Genomic DNA, 20,734 nt, shown 5'->3' on the forward strand with positions numbered 1-20,734 from the left:
AGGAGGAAGGACATTTCTTAACGGAAATGAAGAATATACCAGTGGGTCTGACATGCAACCACCTGGGCTTTCACCCATTTACATCACCTGCCTGGCCCTTGGGGGCATTTACAGATCTTAATGTGTCATCCGTTCTCTTTCTCTGGGCCTCTGCACACGCTGAGACCCTTGCCTGTGGCCTGTTCCTACCACACCCTGTCCTCTTTACTTGACTACCACTCATGTTCCCAACTAAGCCAAGATGACTTTTACCAGCCTGGAAGACCATCCGACCCTCCCACCCCACCCCCTGTAGAGTTAGCCACACCCCCACCTGTGCCCACCTGGAGTCTTGCATGCAATGAACTGGTTTATACATGTGTGTGTGCATGGAGGATGGTGGTGTCTGTTAGCCCTGCTTGACTGTGAGCTACTGCCAGATAAAAGAAATCTTCATTCGATCACTACATATGCTTTCATCCTGTATCCCCCACCCTTAGCACAGAGCCTGGCACAGGCTGGCGGCCCCTCTTTCATCCTCAAGAATGGGGCCTGGATAGCAAGCTGGCAATGAGCCCTGTGCCATGCTCAGGGAGGACACGTTTCATGTCATTTTAATTAGGTGAACGAGCTGCTTCCATGTTCCACCTGCTGCAGAGCTGATGCCAGCTGCTACATCTCTTGCTCACTGACCCTGGGTCACCCCAGCCTATAAAACAGGAAACATCTGAGTAAGAGGAGATGGCAAACAGGAGTGCTCAGGGAGTCTTAGAAAGGATGCCAGCAGGTTGGTTAAAGAAAGAACATATGTGGTGGAATCTAGGCACTTTCACACCCCTATAATATTATTCGATACAAGCAAGTACATAGAGATACATATATTGAAAAATTAAATGACCATTTACGATGCTTATTGCTTGTACTATGGACCAGGTTGCTGTTTGCAAGGAGCTACAATCTATCCGGGAGAAAGACATGTAGATCACAAGCCAAAATACAATGAAACAAATGCAGATATTTAGAGGAGGAGAGGCCATGAGGCCTGGTAGAATCAGATGCACCCACATTTAGATCCCATTTCTGCCCTTACTAACCCTATGTGACCTCCCCTAGCCTTTGGGTCTTTGGCTGAAATACCCCTTTTTAAGGATACCTTCCCTAACCTCCGAGATAGGTCACGGCCTCCTCTTCTACTTTCCTAGCATCTTCCTTCACAACTGGACTAGTCTATTATTTGTTTCATTCTTGCCTCCTGGATTCATCCCATGTAAGATCCTGTAAGAGCCACAGAGGAAAGGGCTGTGTCTGCTGTTTGCTGCCGGATTCCCAGTGATGTTCAATAAATGTTTAATTAAGCAATGAATGGGCCCTCAGTCTCCTCATCTGAGAAGTGGAATGCTGATATTCACCTGGGAAGGTGATTGGGAAGGTTAAAAGTCTTAACATATGCATGAACTCAGTATTCATTCGTTCCCTTTTTTGGTCTCTTCAGAAGCAGGAACATGGCAGCCCTCACTTCGTGCTGGGGAAAGAGGCTTGAGAGACTTCTCTGATAATGTACTCAGAGATGGGCTCCAAAATTTGGAGGAGAAGGAGCCTGATGGATGAGGGTGGGAGAAAGATCTGAAAAATAGGGGCTACAGTGGAGGGAAGAGTGGCCAGGGTGCAGCCCGCCCGGGATCTGGGGTTGCTGTTGCTGGAGCAAAGGGGCCGAGAAGGATGAGGCCAGTGGTGGTGGGCAGGCAGCTAAATGCACAACTGTTCAAATAAGGACCCACAGCCTGGTGGGAGGAACGGAAATAAATGATGACGACCTTAAAGCGAATCTGCTGTTCCTTTGTTAAGCTTCCAAAAGTTCTTGTGTCTTTGGTTAACTTTTGATGACAGAGATGGGAAAAATAAGGTGGGAATGCCGTGTGTGTGTGTGTGTGTGTGTGTTTGTGTATGAAAGAGAGAAGGAAAGAGTGAGTGAGGGAGGGATCATGGGATGAACACAATTTTGGCTTTATAACTAATTCTGTACTTATTTGCAATGGGTCAATATTTTCGGAAAGAAAGGAACTAGCATTTCTTAAGCACCCATGAAATGCAGATGCTTTGGGATGGTTATATCATTGCATCTGTAAATCTAAGAGAAGGAATGATCCCATTTGACAGAGAGGAATCCGGTCCTCAGAGCAGAAGTGGTTTGCTCTGGGTGGATAGGTGGCTGCAGAGCCTAAACAGTAACAGTTGCTTCCATGAAACAAAGGTCCATCACTCCCAGTGTCCCTTGCGGCTCTATAGACATTACCCCATGTAACTCTTACCCTAATCCTGTGGAGGAAGAGCTGCCATCCTCATTGGACTGATGAGGAAACAGGCTCAGAGAGGGACAGTCACTTCTCAAAGTGCCACAGAGAGTGGCAGGGGTGGGATTTCAGCAGAGGTCCATCTGAGTGCAAAGGCCAGCTCTTTCCACTACACCAGGTGACACATTCTTATGAGTATGCATTTGGATGATTTTGACATATGTTAATTGACATACATGAATTATAGATGGTTGCAATCATTCCTGACTTTTCAAAATGCCAAGGAGATATTTTTTCTTAACGCAGACTGATGCCACTTTGAATTACAAGTGCAATGGGTAAATACTAAAACGATTATGCCACTAAAAGACTGTAGACACTAGAAATATGGAAGAGTTTAGAAAAAAACCCAAAAAAGCAGAAGAGAGAACAGTTTGAGAGCGGATATGCGACTTCAGCAGAGCTGCTGGGTTAGTCTGTGAAAGGCAGGACCAGTGCTTTCCTCACCACACCGCAACCTCCAAATGCAGGTGGGAAACTGTTTATTGGGATGCCTGTCAACATTCTTATAGGGGAAGAATGGTTGAAATAACAGATCAGAAGCGAGGAAGGCTGTCTCAGCTCCATCCACCCTTCAAAAGCCTACAGCCCTTCAAAGGTGTATTCTAGCACTTCCCCATTGGGTGGCGCCAATGAGCTGGTTAAGAAACAGCTGGTTCTGAGATTAAAGAACAAAAACCAAAAAGCCGGCCAATCCTGGGTTACAGAGCTTTCCTCCTCATCAGAGTTCCCCCGCAGGCATAAATCAGCATGGCCAAACACATTCCTTCCTACTGGGGAGAGTGGCCTGAACAACTTCTGGGCAGGTTGCTCCTTAGAGACAAATTTGCCATTGCAGGAGTTCCCTGAAGGCAGTATTCTGGCAGGTCACTGAAGAACTCCAAAGGTGCTTAAGAGGCTTCTGCACAGGTGATTAGAATTTTCTGAGAAACGTTCATCAAGACTGTATTTGGCTTGTATAGGAAGGTTTTTTTAAGCCCCAAGATTCTAAAAAATCCATTCTTAAGAAAAGAGTAAAGCCAGGTTTTGGTTGTGCTCCCTGGGTATCATTTGCTTTAACATGAGGTGAGGCAGTAATGGATTGTGTAAAGTTCCTGGTCCCCCAGTGTCAACAGAACAAATTCCGCACTCTGCAGCCTGGCAGACAAAGCTGTTCACACCCAGGACCCACCCACCCCTCTGCTCACCTCGTGTTGAACCCCACTCACCACACCCGCTTGGTCTCCTACAGTCCACGGTCTATCAAGGTTTCTAGTAGGTTCTCATGGGCTGTTTCTTCTATCTGGGAAATGCCTGGCAAATTTTGGTATCCTTCAAGATCCAACTGTCAGCTCCCAGAAGGGCTTAACTGGCTCTCTTCTTGGGTTCCCTCATCACTTTGCACACACTTGCATCTCATCACTTGCCACCAGCATTGGAATTCATCATTTCATTTTCGCCGAATCTGAGAGGAGCCTTAAAACTTTGTTCTATGTTAATGTATGAAGAGGGATATTTTGGTCAAGTCACATAACAGTATATATAAATTGATCTGATTACTTTGGGAAAATATAAACAAAATATGAGTCCAATGTGATGGGTTTATCTCTGGGTGAATGACTGGATATATGTTTTCCATTTCTAATTATTTTCCTTTTGCATATTCTCTGGATTTTTAGCCCTGAGCTAATATCTGCTGCCAATACTCCTCTTTTTGCTGAGGAAGACTGGCCCTGAGCTAACATCGTGCCCATCTTCCTCTACTTTTTATGTGGGATGCCTGCCACAGCATGGCTTGATAAGCAGTGTGTAGGTCTGCGCCCAGGATCTGAACCAGCGAACCCTGGGCCCTGGAAGCCAAGCATGCGAACTTAACTGCTGTGCCACTGGACCAGCCCCTATTCTCTGGATTTCTAGGTGTTTTTAATACACATGTAATTTTTTCTAAGAAAATCAGCTCCAGTAATTGAAAAAAACAACAAAAAGAGAAGTAGACCAAATCCCCAAATTAAAATCATGTTTTCTTTTAGAAATGAAGTTAAAATGACTTTTGCCTTGTTTTTATGGGGAATGGTGGTGGTGGAAGAAATAAGCATACCTTTTGCATGAGATGCTCAGCCTCTTCCGTTCTGATTTAAAAACTTTTAAACTGAAATAGAGATATTTGCTAGCCTTTGCAACAAGTTTTTTGATATACATAGAACAAACTCACGTGAACTCTAAGGGTCAAATCTCTCATCTTTCAGTGCAGCCATTTTCAGGACTGGTAGTGAAGAGCAGGAAATAAGTGGTCCAGAAAAGTAAAATGACTCATTCTAGGTCACACCAATAATTTCTGACCCAGCCAAGACTACAAGGAAACCAACGGACTCTTTAGTTTATTACACTCTCCCATCATACATTTTAGTAACCTATCTTTATATGGAAGAGATAAAGAAAAAACTTAGATGTCTACTGGGTGTCAGTCATCACACTGGCATAGCAGTTTTCATCAGTTAACATTAGGAATTATGAAACAAGCCCCGAAAAACAGTGACAAAATTGCAGGATCACAGACTCCTGGTAAAGCTAGGAGGACACTTGGGTATTATCTAGTCCAAGACCTTCACTTCAGAGACGTGAAAATAGACCATGAGAGAGTAAGCCACTTGCCTAAGGTGGCACGACTAATTAATGCCAGAGCTAGGACTCCTGGCCTGTGGACTCTCTGCACACCTCCTCGATTCTAGAGAGGCACCTTGTTGGGCCAGCTCAGCGTGCTTCAGCTAAGTCCCTCTGGCATTATTAGCTGTTCTTAAGCTAAACTCCTAATGGCTCTCCACAGTTTTCAAACTAAGTCCCAACTCTATCATACAATGCTCTTCTTGATCTGACCCTTCTCAACTCCTCAGCCTCATTCCCCATCACTCCCCATCTCGCCTCTCCTGTTCAACCCACAGCAATTTCCATATATCTGCTTTCATTTGGCCCTCTTTCCAGAACACATTTCTCCCAACTCCAACATCCTTCAAGGCTCTTGATCGGTGTCACTTCCTCAGGCACACCTTCTCGTATCTTCCCCACCCTGTCCCCAAGAAGTCTTAGGCGCTCCTCTTCTGGTTCCCCTGAGTGCCGGGAGCACCTTTCACATTGTTCTGTGGGAGGTTATCACCGTCCTGGTTCAGGGCAGCACGAGACCGCTCTTGAAGAGAGGAATCATACCATGTTTCTGTTTGGACACTCATGTATAAGACCTGGCACATACCAGATGCTTAAAAAAATTTGTTAATTAGACTAAATCCAATGAAGAAGAACAATTATTAGGTCTATAGACCCAGTCAAATGAGAGGCGGAGGGAACTATGCATTGAGTACCTATGGTGGTGGCGCTTGTATTTATTTTGTGTACTTCTTTCTCAAAACTCTGTGAAGTGGGCAGTCTTTTCTAATTTACAGATGAGGAAATGGAGGCTCAGGGAACTGAAGTATCTTGCCCAAGTTCACATACCTAGCAAGTGGAAGAATATGGATTTGAACCCAGATTTGGTTGACTCAAAAACAAGTAAACAAACGAAAACCATGCTGTTTCCATTACTCCACTGTGGGGGTGGGGGGGGGCGAGAAGAACTGAGGCTCTTTCTTTTTCCTAGTGTTTTAACATATATTAGGAATAGAAGTGCCACAAGAGCATTTTAAAGCCTATTTCCTGTTTTTTTTTTTTTTAATTTACCAACTTCCTGCTAATTCTGAGAAACAAGAAGAAAGGAAAGGGAGAAATATTGGAAATAAAGTAATGATTGAGGAAGAACGGGACACAAAGAGACAAAAGGAAGGTGGGTGGAGAAGGCAGTGTGGTCAGCAGAAGGAGAACACTGTGCTGAAAACTTGGTGAAATGACCTTTGTGTAAATGGACTCACCTTCTCCAATAGCAGAGCTTCTTCAGCACATTTAAAGGTAATATATTAAGGTGATGGTTGCCAAAAAGACACGAAAGAAAAGCAGTGAGTGCACCACAAAAGGCAGTTGGACCTGGTGCTCCTTTTATAAAGCGCTTTTTTGCCCACCAACCGGCAGCCCGGCTCAGGCCTCCAGTCACCTGCCCCCATGCTGGAGACGGCCAGGCCTCACCTCTCCTCAGCCCCCAGGCTCCTCTCAGGTAGAGACAGGCTTGGGAAAGAGGGCTTGAACTGCATCACAAAGTACAGGGACACCATTTCTGGCTGGGCTGGAGGATGAGGGTGTGGGTAATGCCAGATCCCTATAATCAGGAAGAATTTCATTCCCCACAGCGGGTCAGAAAGATGCTTTCTGTGGTGCCTTTCATCCTTCAAATTCCATTTCTTAGAGATTTAAAAACCTCCAAGTGGTATCCATATTGCCCATTTGTTTCTTTTGTTATCGGCTATTTTTTTTCTTCCCCTAAGTGCATGGATTGACAATGTTAACCATCTTGAAAATTCTACTTCTCTCATGGGTCTTGCCCCCTTCCCCCCTCCATTTCAAACAACTGGGCTGGCTGTGTCTGCCAAGATTCCACCAGAACCATCCCTGACCCACCTGCCCCTCCAGGGTCCTCCGCTCCTGCCAACACCCGTTCCCCCAGGCCATGTTTCTACACTGGAGGCCAGGCAGATATTTTGCTATTTCCTTGTCTCAAAATCTAACCCAGCGGTAGCAAAAGCAAGTCCCTTTGGAACTAGCAGTTTTCCTGGAGGAGCGAGGAGGATGAGAACAGGAAGAAATGCGAGTTGGCATCAGCAAGGGATGCTGTGACGGTCAGCTAAACCACGTGGGTCAGCTTGAGGCAATTTCTGACTGTAGACAGGAACAAAGATTCGATGAGGCTTCTTCTAGCATCATGACACTATGAGAAGCATCGCCATACTGGCATCAAAAGAATTCCAAGGATGGGCAGGTGTGGGTTTAGGGGCTGAAGATTCAGAAGAGGAAGTGGTATTGTGCTAAGGCATTTGATTATAAGATTCAGAATCAGCTGTTGTTTCCTAATCATCAAGTGTGAAGGGCTCAGAATTTCCTGTGATACCACGTTGCCCTGTGATTCCAATGTGTAGCCAAGGTCAACGGTGGAGAAGCACTCTCTAATCTCTGCGTGTGTCATCAACAGAGCTGCTGCAAATCCAAAGAGGCATACACTTGTTTCCACTCATCTCCATCTCCTAGCAGATAAAGTCCCAGCAACTTCCAGTGACTGCAAGGATTGCAGGATCTGCCTCCCTCTTCTCTCCAGCCTCGCACACCCCTTGCGTGTTTGTTTCTGTGTCTTGCATGCTTGTTTCTTTTGCAAGGACAGCCCCTTTCCTTCACCTGCCCAGAACACTCCTGCGCATCCTTTCATGCCCTGCTTCCATGTCTGTGAGGGTGCAAGCTGCCCAGATGGGAGACAGAGCACTCAGAGAAAGGGAACAGGACTCAGGGGGCGAGGAAAGACAGAAAGAGAGAAAGAGGATCCCAGGACCCCAGAGCTGGTTGCTAAGGATGTGGCCTGGCAGCTAGCCCTCCCGCAGACAGGGGGCACAGTTCTGCCCTGAAGGACAGCGTTGCACTTCCAGGGGGAGCCCAGGAAAATGGCAGCCAGCTTGCTGCAGGGAAATCCCCAGGATAAGAGAGAAGAGAAAAAAGGAAAAGAAAAACAAACACGCAGATACAAAACATTCCCAACTGCTCTCCAGCCCATTCCCTGTGGGAAAGCTGGACGGCTGAAGGTGGAAGCAGCAGTGGGGTGGGGGCAGCTCCCTCCTGCCTGCCCTGCTCTCAGGACCACAGCTGTCCAGATGAGGTCAGCTCTCCCCTCGCTGTGGAGTGTTTCTCCTCTCACTTTCTAGAATCCAAATAGCTGTGTGTATCAGAGAGAAAAAGACTGGCCCTTTCCCAAATGCCTTGACAATTCCAGGGGAAGGGCCTCTCCAAGCCCAGCTCCCTTGGGTATGCAGGTTATTCCATGGCTGGGGTCTCCTAGGGCATGACTTTCTCAGGAGCCCTCAGGTCTGCAAGGCCGAACAAGAGAGGAGGATTCCACCTTCACCCAGAGCAGGGCCACTCTGTACATTTCCAGGTGCATGGACCCAGTTCAGTCTCCTTGCTGAACTGGACCATTCTGAGCTGGTTCCGGGAGCCTGGGGAAGGTTGGAAACACCATGACCCTGCATGGAGGATCTCTGAGGTGCCCTCCCCCTGGGCTCAGAGCCCTCCACTCCTGTCCTCAGGGCCTTTGAAGCCAGAGGACGCAGGTCCTCCCCAGTGGTCCTGGGGCGGGGCTTCTGGTCTGGAAGCTTCTGTTCAGGAGGGCAAACTGACCAGGGAGTAAAGAGCATGTGTCTTGGGTGAGGATCCAGCATGGAGCCTAAAGATTTTTTTAAAACTCTTTTTCTTAACGTAGTTGTGTCTATTTATTGGGAATTGAGAGAAAGAATTCCAGTAGGAGCCTGTCACTAGCCACCCTAAATGAGTCTTGGAACGAGGCATTATACAGATAAATAACTTGAGGATAGAATGAATGAAGTAGTGTCGAGTCACAAAAGATGGAGTGGGCAAGATGCGGCAGCAGTGTAAGAGCCTTAATCGATTAACAAAATTGTACCGTGCTCCCCACAGAGCAGTATCTAGCACTTCCTGCACTTTTTCTGCGTGCCACGTTCTGTGCTCAAGGCTTCCCATTCATGATTTCATTCAGTCCTCACTGCAGGCTGAGGTAGCAAGTGGTGTCATCCTCACTTTACACAGGAGAGAACTGAGGTTAAGTCCTTTGGTCAAAGACACATAGCTAGTAATTAGGCTGGCCAAGGTTAAAACTTGAAAACCTGTCTTCCTTACTAGTTCACTATATCCCAAGGGATCGTGCGAATAGATCTTCATTCATGTCTGTGTGAGCTTTCAGCTGAATCCCCTTGAGTTAGCTGCCATACAAAGCCAGCCCTGGCCACAGGGACAGGGACTTGGCCAATGGAACCATGCATGGGCGGCCCATAGCCAGGGCCACTGTTTCTCCTTGCTAATATGCCAAAGTCTGAATTCTCATAAGGCAGGCAGGGCGGCCAGACAACAAAAATTTTTTAAAACTTCTCCCAACTTAAAGTATATATGGGATCCAGCCAGCACACAGGAATTAGAAATGTTCTTTCTGCTTTCTTTTAGGAATGTGGGTGGCAAATAAGCCAAAAGAAATAAAAATAGAAACATGGCAGGGCCAGACCTCCCTAAACAGGAAAGAACAATATTTATTTGATTAGTTCTGTTCTTAAACAGCAGCCCACATTACTGACACGGACGGCGTTTCCCTATGGAGGGGTGTGTGTATGAATGTATGCACACGTATGCACGCCCCCAAGCACATGTATACATATGTATGCATAGATGAACACACAGAGCGACCACCCATGGAGAATATTTATTCATACGATACAAGAATCAAACTGCTCTTCTTTTCCCAAATCCCGCAAACATTAAAAATTAGTCATTTTATGTAAACATATCCAGTCTCTTGATTTACACTGGTTCTTAGAAAGGCAGAGCTGCACATTTTTGAAGCTCTTTTATTGAACCACAGGAGATGGGTTATGGACACACGGCAGGCTGCCTCACAATGTCTCATGAAAGCAAGAGCATGAATCAAAACATTTTGCCGTCACTGCATTTCTCAAGATCTCCTCACCAAAGCCCCACAGGCCCCCATTCTGCCACGCTGTGCTTTTTAACAACCTGACTCACTCTTCAGAACTACCTGCCACGTCCTCCCCTATCCAATCCTTATCACTGGCGCACTCTTAGCTCCTGACCGTGACCACGCATCCATCAGCGTGATGCTATCGGTAACCCAATGAGCACAGTCTCGGCCCTCGCGGGCTGTCAGCCGTTCCTCCTCCCTCCTCCCGTCTCTGCCTGCCCACCCCCTCCACAGCCTGGCTGGAGGGCCTCACAGCTCCAAGGGGTCTGACTTCCTCCCTTCCACACTTCGCATTTGTCAGCACAGCTGGATTGCTTCTGGCAGATGCTCCTTATGCCCCTTGTTTTGGGATGAGCAAAGGGTGATCGAATGCACCCACCCCCTTAGAGGGATGTAACAGATTTCAACATGGCCCAGTGCCCACCTGTTGGGGTGCCCAGCTCTTCGAAGACTGGATGTGGGAGGGCAGGGGAAGGAATTCTCCCCTTACTTCTGTCACTTGGCTTTTTCATCAGGGTGGGGAGGGAAAGGCACCGGCTGGTGAGGGTAGGCTGCAGGCGCAGACTTTTATTTGTTCTGAAAGAAGCTTAATGGGTCCAACTCTTAATGATGTTCAAGAGAACCCGAAGAAATAGGATTTGTTGTTTGGGGTGTGTCCTGAACTTTCAGGGCATGGGTCCCTAGAGAAAGAATTTACCTCCCCAGGGAAAACAAAGAATTCCACAGAAGCCATTCAGCCTAGCTGAATTCACCACAGGACAGAGCTTGCCATCACTTAATAAGACCTCTATTGTGTGTCTGGTGAAAACACATGGAGATTTTTCTTCCTCAGAGAGCCTGTAATTTAGGAAGTTTGTAGTTTTTTAACAGTCTCATTCCTTTGGTAGGATCAAAGTATTATGTTAATGGAGTAAATAGACATGACACAAAGTGAATTTTCATTTTAATAAAATAAGATTGCTTGCTAGGAGTTTGGCAACCACCAAGTGAAATGGGTTCTCAAGCTCTCGTAGAGAGAAATATAGCCTCCTCAGGGCTTTAGGGGCTGGTCACCGTTTCGTGTCCCACTTAGTCACTGACTCTCATCTCTGTGGGATGGCCATTATGTTTCCCTATGGAGAAACTGAAAGTTGGACACATTAGCGACTTGCCCAAGGTTGCATGTTAATACTTGGCAAAGCGAGAATTTGAACCGAGATCTGTCATTCAGATCTCGTCAAAGGGCCTTGGAATCCTGTTTTTCCTCTACATGAGGGGCGAGGAAACTACAGCCCACAGCCGAAATCCAGACCACACCTGTTTTGTATGGCCCAAAAGCAAGAATGACTTTTACATTTGTAAATGGTTTAAAAAAAAATCAATAGAAGAATAAAATCTCATGACACCTGAACATTACATGACATTCAAATTTTCACATCCACAAATGAAGTTGTATGGGAGCACATTCACACCGATGGGTTCATGCACTGTCTGGGGCTGCTTGCCCACTTCAGTGGTGGAGTTGAGTAAGTGCAACAGAGACCATTTATGGCCCACAAGCCAAAACATTAGGATCTGGATCTTTTTTTTTTTTTTTTTAGGAAGATTAGCCCTGAGCTAACATCTGCCGCCAATCCTCCTCTTTTTGCTGAGGAAGGCTGGCCCTGAGCTATCATCCGTGCCCATCTTCCTCTACTTTATATGTGGGACGCCTGCCACAGCATGTCTTGATGAGCAGTGCCATGTCCGCACCCAGGATCCGAACCAGCGAACCCTGGGCCGCAGAAGTGGCCGCGGTGCACTTGACCGCTGCACCAGGGGGCCAGCCCCAGTATCTGGATCTTTTCAGAAAAAGTTTGCTGACCCTGCGGATACCACGAGCAGTGTGACTCTATCGTTTTAAAGCCCAGGTGGTTATAAATGGGTGCCCAAGCTGCCTTTCCAAAGTCACGTGGCCATAAACAGTCCACTATTTCTCCTATCTTGGGAGGGCAGTGATGCTACATCAGTAAGAAGACACATTTCGAACAAGAATGGAGTAAACTCCGCACGTGCCTACAGTCCCTTAGAAACTTCCACAGCTGTCAGAGAGCGGGAGGAGGCGAGCCTTTCTCTTTTTAGTCTCAGATTCCCAATTAATGAACCATGAAAACAACATGAATTTTACATAAAGGGAACGTGCTTTGGAGGCCAAGGCAATTTTTACTTGTTAGGGCTGCTTCCTTACTTGCTCTTCTGATATTTTATTACGTAACTATAATTTTAGACTTTTTAGCAATAGAGGTCACTATGTGGCAATGCTGTCACTCTGTTTTGCTCCCAATGTAAGAGGGAGATTGTCTAATGTATTGAGAGTTGCGAGCAGCACTGCCTCTGCTGAAGAGAAATGAAAGCAGATACCATTTTCCTTTGCATACTTTTTGTTCCCCTTTCTGGCCTCAACTGCACATCCTAAAGACCTGGCTCACACGTGAAAAAACATTAAAAAATAAAATAATAAGAACCATACGTATCAAGATGAAAAGTTCTGGAGATGGATGGGGGTGATAGTTGAATAACGAGGTGTGCATGCTTAATGACACTGAACTGTAAACTTAAAATAGTTAAGACGGCACATCTTGTATTATATGTATTTTACCGTAATTTAAAATAAAACTAAACGACAATGAAAAAGACGGCATAGATACCAATTTTGGAAGAAATAATTTCAAAGCTTCAAGGAAGAATACAATTCCATTAACACAATGAAAAAAAAATACTCAGAGAAGGCATTTTCAAAGATTTGAAGCTTTATCAGGAAAAAATGAGTATTAGCATGTGTGTGTCTGTGCACATGTGTGTGCTTGTGCTCCAAGAACACATGCATGTCCAACTAATTAAATTCCTCTGTTATTGCTGTCAATATTGGAAACGAAAATGTTTATAAGAATTCTTCCATTTGGAACAATGTGTCTCTATTAATGCAAATGCCAAGCACCCTTGCACCATCAACAGAAACCAAAATAAAGAGTAACTATGTCTGAGAACCTCTTATAACGCTAACATCTCACACCAGTGACACCAAGCAGAAAACCACACTCAGTGAGCACTTATTAAGATTCCTCTGTAGTGTATGTACAAAGGCTGTTGTAACCACTAGGGAAGCAGTGAGTTCCAAAAAAAGAGCAAACCACAATAGAAACCTTATATTAAAAATGGAATTTAGATACGAGCAGGAGTGCCAACTTTAATGACAAGTCTTCCTCTTCAATCATTAGGGCCATAAAACGAAAACCAGCGTATGTTAGATGTGGGTAAACAGCATATTTGACTCCTGTCCATTTGCCAATGTTTTTCAAAGATGAATAGATAAAATCTCTTGAGTGTGCTGTGAGTATGCTGGTATTTTCTGCCAGTTCCCTAGAGCAGAGGTGGTATACGACGGGGTTTCTGAAGGCTCTGTTTGGAGTAGGCATATACAATAACAACAGCTGCTGACGGCCGGGGCTTGGCAGCAACGGGGTCAACAATCTAAATGCCAACTGGCGATGACACTGGTCGCGTCAAGTGAAGCCAATGATAAAGGAACAGATGTGACTGTGCCTTGTTGCCTGCAGCAGTACAGCCCCTGCAGACCAGCAATGGTGATGGAGCAGAGAGCAGTACGGTATGAAATTGACATCAACCTAATCAAATGGCCATTGCTTTGTCTGCTTCACACAAACCCCGTACACCCCAAACATGCCACCCGCCCCCCGGCATGTTTCACTTCCTATGCTTGGATGTTCTGGGTTTTCGAGATAAGGAAAAACTCTAAAAATAACACTCCAAGTGCAGACACTGAATGTGTAATGTGCCAGACTCTCACCTGCCCACCACAGTCTCTGTTTAAGGCAGGAACGCAAGACGATGGCCCCTAGGCAATTGTACTCCTAGGAAGAGAACCGCTCTAATCGGTTGCCACCATTTAAAATTCTGGAGAGTTCACCTAAAATGTTGGAGCTCCAATTTCTTTTGATTTGGAAACCCCGGGTCTCTGCTCTCCCACTGAAACCACAAGCTGGGGTTGCACGCTGCCTGCTCCCACAGCTTCCTATCACTACCGGCTTGCTAACTCACAGGTGCGACCTCTGTAGGACCTTGGTAGGCTTTGGGTTTGGGTCTTCTGACCTACAGACATTGAACTTCTTGAGGCAGGGGCCATGACTTTTGGTTGCCCCGGCACTGAGCACCAGCTCTTTGCACACTGTTATTCACTGGAGTCATTCAACAACGCACATTCCGTGACTCAGACTGTTGATGTGACTTGACTACGGTCTCACAGCCAGACACTGCTGAGAGAGGAAGAGAACCCTGGGAATCATCTAGCTGCTGTCGATCATCAGAACCCAACTGAGTTAGTGTGTCCCTGGGCAAAAAGCCACCTCCTGCATTTCCTCAGCAGAGGCCACGTCTGGGTTTTGGAGTCAGAATGCATGTGTTCAACTCCTGGCCCCACAGAGCTATGTGATATTGGACAAGTTACTTCACCTCTTTGCCTGATTTTCCTCCTCTATAAAATGGAGATAAAAACAGTATTTATCTCATAGAATTGTGTGCAGAATAAATGAGGTAATACACAAACATATTTCCTAAAGCACCTGGTCCTTGGCTTTACTGAAAAAATTTCCCTCTTGTTATATCCTCAGATGCTGACCATACCAAATTTTGAAAGTATATAGTTATTACAGGCCATGTAAAGTTCTTCTATGCTGAAATATGTTAATAGGACATAGACATAAATCTCTACCATAACCCTCTGTTTTAAAATAATTATACTAATAGAAATAAATGAAGTAAAAGGAAAGGCAGTGACCATCGATGTCATTCTAGATCCACAATGTGCCAGAACTGGAGGGAAATCGAAACCTTTCCTAATCTGGTGGGTCTACAACTTGTTTTAGCAGCAGAAACCATTTCTTCTACCGTAACGTCACACAGAAGGCAGGAAGGAGAGAAACGTGGCAGCTCTGGTGGAACAGGAGGCAAGGTCCCACAACTGGGCTCAGGCTCCACCCAGCATGTTCACAGAACCTCATGCTAAGGACCACTCCTCTTGGTTACGGCCTCTCATTTTACCAGTGGCAGAATTAGGACCATTCACATCTCGGCACTGATAAGAAGGCTCATGTCAAGGATCAAGCCTGGCCAATCGCTGTATCCCCAGCACCTAGCTATGTGCCTGGAGCACTGGGCCCCAGTAGCACTAAGGTTTGTGTGATGGGGGCTCTAACACAGGTGAGGCATCAGGATAAAGGGGTGAGGTCTTGGGGGATGGGCTTCTAGAGTATGGTGATGACTGCTGCCAGCAGGGGGTGATAAAAAAACCACTGTCTAGATAGGGTGCTGGGTGTCCAGTGGATCTGGGGGAAGGGCTGGGGTGGAGGCAGGAAGCCTGGGCTTAAGGAAATAGAAGTAATGGGTCTGGATGCCATCTAAAATATCAAGATGAGGCCCTGGCCCGGTGGCGCAGCAGTTAAGTGTGCACGTTCCGCTTCTCGGCGGCCCAGGTTCGCCAGTTCGGATCTCAGGTGCGGACATGGCACTGCTTGGCAAAAGCAATGCTGTGGTAGGCATCCCACATATAAAGTAGAGGAAGATGGGCATGGATGTTAGCTCAGGGCCAGTCTTCCTCAGCAAAAAGAGGAGGATTGGCAGTAGTTAGCTCAGGGCTAATCTTCCTCAAAAAAAAAATCAAGATGAAAGGGCCACTCTTTGGCCCAGGCATCTTGTTGAACTCCAATTCTGCTTAGAAATTTGAGAATAGCTGGTATGCATTTCAAAGTGTGATGCCTGGACCACCTGCATCAGAATTACCTGGGAGCTTATGAAAAATGCAGATTCATGAGCCCCATTACAGGCTTACGGAATCAGAATTTCCAGTGGTAGAACCCTTCCCACGCTCTCAGATGTTCTTGGGCAGGACAAAGTTTGAGAAGCACTGGGGCTTTCCCGCAGTGTCACAGGAGAGCCATCTGGAGAGCTTTCCTTCGCTTGGGCCCCAAATTTGGAGATTCTAATTTAACAGGTCTGAGATGAGGCCTGAGAACTGGGATACTTTCTGGAATCTCCCCAGGTGATGTGCTGCGGAATGGGTTACAGTCGTTCCTACTATTGCCAGAGGGGACGGAGAGCCACCTATCTCTGTGACATGAAGTACTTCTGGCTACTTTTCCTTCCACTTTATCTCCTTAACCACTCATGCAGCAGGAAGACAAAAGTTTTCCCCGAAGACCTGTCAAAACATTCTTCTTGTGAATATTGAGGTTGTTTGTAAAATATGTCAGATATATTTATCAAACATACTTTAAAAATAAATTTTATCACGGTATATTTTGTCTCCAGTAAAATCCTTCTATTTGAACGTACAGTTTGATGAGTTCTGACAGCTATATGCTCCCACGACACCACCACAATTAAGACATGAAACATTTCTATCACCTCTGAAAACTGCCTCCTGTCCCTTTGTGGTCAATCCTCTACCCCCACCCTTGGCCCCAGGCAGCCACTGATCTGGTTTCTGATGCTGTGGATTAGTTTAGATGGTTCTGGAATTTGATATAAATGGGATCAAACAGTTGGCCTTTTTGTGTCTGGTTTCTTTTGCTCAGCACAATGTTTTTAAGATTTATCCATAACGTGAATTATTAGTGAACTATATTATTCATTGTTTCTTCTCTGTTTCACAAGTAAGTGCACAGGCCTGCAGGGGTACTGCTTCAGGAGAAAGAGCAGGTTTCTGGAGTGACCGAGTGCAGATTCCTGTGAATCAAAAGGGAAGTGAGAGAGTGGAGTCCACTGCCTACGTTGTCTTCTTCAAGGCGCGTGGCTAGGATGGGGAAGAGGAAGTGACTACACTGAGGTGATGGGTGTTTCCACGGAGGCAGGCGATGTCTGGAGCAATGAGCACTTGGGAGAGGTGGCAGACCTGAGCTTTAGGATGTGGGAAATGAGAAGAAAGGGCAATACAGGGGCCGAAGACAAACATCACCAGTTAAAAAATTTTCGTCTGTGTGGTGCTTTAAACATACATCCAAAAATTCTTGGATATTCCTCTCCTCAAGAGATAGAGCTTAATTCCCCTCCCCTTAAGTGTAGGCTGGACTTAGTGACTCACTTTTAAGGAACAGAAAATAGTGGAAGTGATGGTTTATCCCTTCTGACACTACTCCTTCCAGATATTGTGGCGTCTACTTGGTTGCCCTCTTTGGGATCAGGGAGCTCTGGGAGCAGTCCGCAGGGACCTACCATGATGTGGAGTGAGGGAAGTCGACTCTGAGGAAGGGATGTTTAAGCCAAGACTTGCAGGATGAGCAAGACTTAGGAGGACCTGGAGGCAGACGGATGGGCACATATCATGGCCGGGAGGTAAGAGGTCATGGCCCATTCAAGGAACTCCAGGGAGTTCCCTTTGGAGTAGTCTGAATTCCTCTTTCTTCCTCCAGATCTACCTGTATGCATTTCATTTTTATTTGTTGGTCCATTTACACTCAGATTCACAATGTGGTAGGAATCTATGAACACTAACATCATGGAACTAATACTGATTAGTACTATGGTCCAGTACTACATTATGGCTAAGTGGCTTTGTTGGTAGCTTGTATATCTGACCTTTATATATAAAATTACTTCATGGGAACAAGTGTTCTTAAGGCCACACAAGTGACCACACAAGTCCCTACTTAGTGACTGCTTATAATCTTCTCCTCATGCTTTTATTGTGGTAGGACAGGTAGATGGTGAAATATATACTGTTATATTTCAATAAGGAAAACCTTCCTGCATTCAAATCCCAACTTAATACTCATTTGACATCTTTTGGAGCCATAGAATCTACTCTTATCTGGCTGGGAAATTTGAACTAGTCTAGACCACACATAGCAGCCAACACTTGGCAGGCTCTCATATGGGCATCAAGCCACACTGACAATTCACATTTTCATACAAATGCTCATGAAGATGAATTAATTCGTGCTGTGATTGACATTCTACAGCAATTTCCAACACTGCAGGCAGAGTAAAGTGTAATGACGATTTGGTGCCCCAGAGACCAACAGCACTCCTGAGGTATCGAGCTGCTCCCTGAGGTGGAGATCCTGAAATGAGACCTAGGCAGAAGCATTGAGCAGATGGTTGTGAGTCTTATCTGTTCTTCTTCTGTAAACTGGGAGGGAAATGGCCTCGCAAAGAGAAGCAGACCATCCCAGGAGCTTAAAGAGCTAAATGGCAATGCCTCACTGAGGCAGCATAGGGACAATTTTGAACACATCTGGCGGCCATTCATGGTTGGAGAGGGTCTTAATAGTGTATCATAGACCTCTAATTCAGTGGTGTCCAAGAGAATGTTCCACAATGATGGAAATGTTCAGTATCTGTGCTACCCAATACAATTAACACTAGACATGTGTGGCTAGTAAGATAAGAACCTAATTTTGATTTAATCTTAATTAAGTTAAATTTAAGTAACCATAGTGGTTAGTGGCTACTATAATGGACAACGCAGCTCTACATAATGGGTTGAAGCATATGATTCTATAAAACTGTGAGCTTTTTAAAGAATAGAGATGCATCTTATTTGACTGTTACTCTGGCACACAGCATGATGTTTGACATACAGTAGGTGTTCAATAAATGCTTAACAGACCCTCAGCAGCCAGAAGAGAATGACTTTATAATACAGAAGGTAATTGTATAAGACTGTGTGCTTAGTATTTCCCAAAGGGTATTTCAAAGCCTTAGACGCACAAGATGCTCTGTAGAGAAAGGATTCCCTGAGCTAATAAATCTACATGTGCTATGCCTCACTGGGAGAGGTGGGATGCATGTTAAGGTATTAAAGAAACCAGAAAACCTTTATTAACTCACTGTTTCCCCTAGTTATTTGATCCTTGAGCCTCTTTTCACACAATATCTTTCGACATCTGTTAGAACTAGTAGATTCTGGGAAAAATACTTTGGGAGATGCTGCAGTAATGCAGGGTAGGATGAAACTTCCAATGAATTTTTTGAAAGTAAGGATCTGATTTTCAGCACACAGTCAGCAAGTAATAAATGTTTACTGAACAGTCTATAAACGACTCTCTTCCACTCAAAAATCAGAGGCAGTCTATAAACCATTCCCTTTCAGCAAAGGTAAAGAGAGAAGACAGTATATGATTTTAAGCCTAGACAATCTTGGGCTGCCATTGTGGGCATACTTGCAGAGCTGGAGGATAATCTGACATGTAGGAATTAAACAGAGGTATACAATGACAAACTGGAACAGAAACAATAAGAGTTATAGAAATATATCGATAGTTTTTAAGACTATATTTTAAAATTTAAACCAAGCAGCTAAACACTGAGAATTTGTTGTGATTAGAAAATCAACCCCATACAGGGAAATGACCAATCCAGAGACACAGGGTGGTATAAAGCAGGACGGGGCATGGGTTCCTGGGGATAGGAGAAGAGACTGGTCCTCTCTGAGAAGAAAAATGATAAAACAAGACCAGACCAGGACAGAGACATTTCCTTAGTCACCTCTGGTCTTGGTTTTTGCTAGTATCTTAGTAAAAGGGGTTGGAATTAACTCTAGACCCATACTATAGTTTCAGCTAAAAATTATTTGTAGCTATTGTAGGTACACTTATGCTTAAGTTCAATAAAACTGTACATAGACCATTCCATGGTATGGATTAATCTCTTTGCAACAAATCTCTTTCATGCTCTTTTAAAACTTGAAGTTAGAAAAAACCCCAAATCTCTCCCAACCTAGTTAAGTAGAGGAATCTAGATGGAAAAAAATGCCAACTAAAACCTTCAGTCATGATCATGGTGCCCTTGGCAGTGAGGTGCCTGAGCAAAGCCTGTCCCTGCAGAGCTGGACATGTTAGGTGTGGGTAATCTGCAGACTTCATCACGTGCTTTAGAACCACTGAGATCTGCCCACTCCAAAACTAAAACTGTACACATTATAAAGATAACATCACCTCAATGTTTACACGATGCTTAGCTCCCCACTCTAGGAGGGACCACCCAATATCCAGGGAAAGCTTGTTCACTGCAAGGTGGTTGTGCACATCCACCTCCAACTACAGTCACAAAGCAGTCTGCATAACCACTGGCTTGCTCCTTTGAGCATCTCTGTCAACTGCAGCCCTGTGAAAGGGGGAGCAGAGGGCATGGCAAGAAATGGGAGAGAGCACACTTAGACCCCTGGTCCTGGGTACACGGGCTGCTTGTCATGTGCAGCTTTGGTCTTTGTTGCAAGGCCTTTTATTTTTCTATTTACTTATTTTTGTTGTGAGGAAGATTGGCCCTGAGTTAACATCTGTTGCCAATCTTCCTCTTCTTGCTTGAGGAATATTGTCACTGAGCTAACATCTGTGTCAATATTCCTCTATTTTATGTGGGATGCTGCCACAGCATGGCTTGACGAGCCATGCTAGGTCCGCACCCAGGATCTGAACCTGCAAACCCTGGGCCGCTGAAGTGGAGCACATGAATTTAACTACTATGCCACCGGGCCGGCCCCTGTAAGGCCTTTTAAAGCATACAGTTTGATTTTCTGATTATTGTAAAAGTGATGTATGTCTGTGATAGAACCCTTCAAAAGCCCAAATAGCTATATATAAAAAGAAGCATTACCCATAATTCCACCGAGATAACTGCTCTTCATACTTTTTGCCGTATTTCCTTTCTCATCTATGATTAGATGATTCTAGCAAACAAGACTAATAGATAGACATATGATTATAGAGATTTTCTAATACAGTTTTGAGTCCTA

At 45.2% G+C, this 20,734-nt stretch overlaps 1 protein-coding gene across 1 annotated transcript in view; it reads right to left on the reverse strand.

Moving 5' to 3' along the window:
* Positions 1 to 20,734, reverse strand: part of MOB3B (MOB kinase activator 3B) — a 186,552-nt gene that overhangs the window by 5,739 nt on the left and 160,079 nt on the right. The window lies entirely within an intron of this gene.

The sequence above is a fragment of the Equus asinus genome, chromosome 23, assembly GCF_041296235.1.
Source record: "Equus asinus isolate D_3611 breed Donkey chromosome 23, EquAss-T2T_v2, whole genome shotgun sequence".
Taxonomy (NCBI): Eukaryota; Metazoa; Chordata; class Mammalia; order Perissodactyla; family Equidae; genus Equus; species Equus asinus.